Source organism: Coffea eugenioides, chromosome 1, assembly GCF_003713205.1.
Source record: "Coffea eugenioides isolate CCC68of chromosome 1, Ceug_1.0, whole genome shotgun sequence".
Lineage (NCBI taxonomy): Eukaryota > Viridiplantae > Streptophyta > Magnoliopsida > Gentianales > Rubiaceae > Coffea > Coffea eugenioides.
In genome coordinates, this window is record NC_040035.1 from 40,897,940 (window position 1) to 40,902,035 (window position 4,096).

The window sequence follows — 4,096 nt, forward strand, 5'->3', positions numbered from 1 at the left end:
TTTTTAATCATAAAAAATGCTAAAATCTATAATCATCAACAAAGTAGCTTTTACTGGTTCTGATTATTCTCTATAATTGATTTCTATAATCAGATTTTGTAAAATTTAAAACAACCGAAAACAAGACCAAAGTAAAGCACTTCGCATATGCAGCAAATAAAGTTGGAGCCCCTAAACTCCTACATGAGAGTTTGTTCCATTTTTTGCAACTAATTTTGGCTAAAATGAAACAGGATAACAAGAAAAATCCTTGTGCTCGGTAGAAAAATCTAAGGGAAAGAATGCCCTTTGAAGGCTAGGCAAGTTAGACTGCTCGTTCCTTCACGCATTTACAAGCTCTTTTTTTTTTTTTGCCCAATTCAATTAACTAGGAAAAGCAGTGAACAAGGAAATTCTCGAATGTGAAAAATACAATGTCGTGGGGTTTTCTACGTCCATATCATGTTTGAGATCTTTATTTTGGTTATTTGTTTCACAAACCCTTTTCATTTCAGAGTTTTCACATGCAGAAGCAAATTTAGGTCTATTGTTTAGAATCTGAAGAGGTACTTTTCTATGCACTATCTTTCATATAGAAATTCGTATAACAAGATTCTCTACCTATAATATATTAAAGATTAACTTTTTATGCACCGTTAGTGTAGTGATTTTTTTACATTATATACTAACAGTGTATAAAAAACTTACTCGTAAGTTAATCTCACGATTATTATGTTAAACAAATGAGATCCTAAATCCAAGTATTAGATTTTGGGACAACTGATGTGTGCCCCATGAGGCCTTTCTTTAATAAATTGTCTACAAGTTGTTGGCTTTAAGTGGACACAGCCTAGCTGAAACGGGTGTCTATTAATTGTTAGAACAATATCTGACCTTTTCTTCAAAACCTAATATTACTAGCATGGAATAACACTAATACCTAAAAAAAAAATTGTTATTACAAGAATTGCTTCCCAATTTTCTCTGTATTTTTTTTCCTTTAGAAAGGATATGAGCATGAAAAGTGCTCTACGTATCATATTTAATTCACAGACCTACCATAGATTGTTGTTGTACGATTTTAGTTATAATGTACTGGATGATTGGAAAGAACAAGGAGAAATTGAGATGGTGTGACCCTCATCAATAAAAGAATCCCGGGTTCCAAAAAGAAAAAGAAAAAAGAATTAAAGAGGCCTGATGAAGCCAGATCCCACATGTATCTATTGCAGGGGAGCACACAAGGGCTGTTAATGGCACTGGACCACGAGGCAACTTGTCATTTAATTATAATTTGGCTCAGAAATTCGGGTATGTCCAAGCACACAAATGCCAAAAGTTAAAAATTAAAAAAAAAAAATTGAACAAGTGGACACAAGAAGAGGACCACAATTGTACAATGGAGAAATATTTGGACACGTCTTAATTAATTAGTTCGAAGTCAATGTGTTGTCTGTTAATTAATGTTAGACAATCTAATCAAGGTTGCATAATGCATGCTAAAATTTTCAAACTTTTTTAGCCTTGACTTGGGATTAGAGGAAATTCCAGGGCACCTTAAAATCCATGAATCTAACCACTCGAACAGGTCAAGCGTACGACCTTTTATAATGCATGCTAGTACAATTTAGATTCAAAGTGAATTACATTAAGCGCAGAGGAGGGATGAATTAGATGGTTCGCGCGGAAGAGAAAGTGTAAGTTGAAATTCTCTCTCTACTCTTGCAGCTATAGGAATCTTGTAAGCCAATAATTCCATTTGTCGTGACACAGAAAATATGTGACTTGCTTTTTCTCAATTGCAAAAAAATTGAATTACTAAATTTGTTGCTGATGCTTTTTCTTAATATTTTGCCGTAGTCATTGGCTATAACATGTAACCGTTATAACTCCAAAATATGCGAACGAATAAAACATCTAGCTATCTGTATAGAAGTGCGAGCCTTCAGGTATGTTTAATTCGATCGGGAGGATAAACATATGCTAATGTAGTAGCACACTACATAATTTAGTTTTAAAAAAAAAGTAGAATGTCTTTCTTTTTCTCCTTCCATAATGCGTGGTGTACAACCGAGTATCTAAAACCTAATCAACTCATAGGATGTGAATTGTGGTACTACCAGACAAAACATAAGATGCAACTCGATCAAGAGTTTAAATCTTTACACCTAAGATAGATATATAGATATAGGTGGTGAGAAAAAGAATAAACAAGGCATCTAAGCCTCATAATATAGCAATTAGCAATGGTGCATATTTTTTTCGCAATTTATGATATAGCATTTGAAGGGAATTTCATAGGAATATCGCACAAACTGTCCTTTGGATTTTGACGTTATCATTCTTTGGTCTTTGTAGTCAAAATATTATATTTTGGTCCCTCACATATTCAACATTCACTATTTTTGTCCCAACTTATAATTTTGATCTCTTTTTGACTCGAAAATATCACGTGCTAAGACATAGTAAAATGGACAAAACACCCTATTCATTTTGAAAAATATCAACCATGTCAATCATACATCAATTCCCATTTCTCTATGTATTAACAAAATCCCTTTATCACAACTAAGGTGTTGCAAATTATTGAATTATACTTAAAGCGACAATTTCTACCCAACCATAAGTACTAAAGCTTGGTTTAACGTGAATAAATTCTAGTGATGAGATTCAAGGAGGAGGTATTTTGTATCTAAAACCGTGTTTAAATTCACACTTTTCTTTGGTTTCAATTTTTGTAAACTTTAGAAACGAAATATACACATATGTATATATGTACATGCTCGTTACGTGGTGATGAATAGTTTTTTTAAAAAAAAAAACCAAAATTTCTCTTGGAATTAGTATTCGTGACAAGCATTCTAACCTTTCTTATGCCAAAAAAATGCTGAAAATAAAAAGAGTTAGCGACCAAAATATGGTGCATTAAATGTGAGGGTCTGAAAAATGGATAACCTCAAAATGCAAGGGACTGTTTTCGTACAATTCTCGCGGATTGGAATTTTATTACCCGCGACTTGATCAAGTGGGACCAAGTGAGAGCGTCGTGCCAATACCCTACGTGTCGACTTGCAAGTGCACCATAAGTAGTGCGGCCCCACTTTCCAAGATTCCTCTCACCTTTTGGCGTGTAAATTATAAAATCCACGAATGAATGGACCCCACGTGTCTCAGAGGTCAATCAACTGACCAATCAGGAGAGAGACATATTGTCGGCAGCAACCGACGCGTGTCACCTGATTGTGCTGGATGACTCTTCTGCACCCAATCCCAATTCATGTCATCGTATGCAGCTAATGACACCTTGTCAAGGCCATCATTTTCAGATAATGACATTTTAGCCACAAATTAATTGGTAATGTTTCTTAAATATCTGGTTTTGAGGTGCATGATGATTGATGATCGCATAATGATTCAAGGCTTAGGGATGCTTAATTATTAATAGTATGAGGACAATTAGATAGTAGCGAGAATTAGTTCTGATTTTTATGATATGATTTGTCTTTCTCGTGGAATTTGTAGAATATAAAATCGACAAAGTAGTCGGATAATCACCACGGCCGATCAAACAGAAAAGAAATTTGAATAGTTAGATGATAAGGATTAGTAATAATACTCTCGTGTGAGCTTTCTAGAATAATAAAGATGCTAGATTTGTCTACGTTTTGATACAACTTTGTAAAACCATGGAGGAGTTATTCTAGATGAGTTGATTAGTCAACAAATCGAATAATTAATGTTGTCTTTAAAATATGTAATTAGCAACAAATTGGAACGTGTGGACAATTGATTTGTTGTTTAGAACATAATAGCATAATTATTATTATCCTAACTCTTGCACAAAAAATGCACGACATCTAATGTTTAAATTTAGTGCGTCTAAAAGTGGCCAAAAATTTAATGATAACAACCACTCCCAAGTCTCTCAATCAAGCTCATCACTTAGGCTAACATCCCTCATAAGAATCTTCATGCATGCATGTTTATTTGTAACTATTTGGGCTCTCAAACTATATATATGTTCATCTCATTAGATCAAATTAGTTTTTTGATTGGGATCGAGATCATGGACAAGTGGTACTCTCCTAACTTTTGGCTCACGTATTCAGGTGGCATT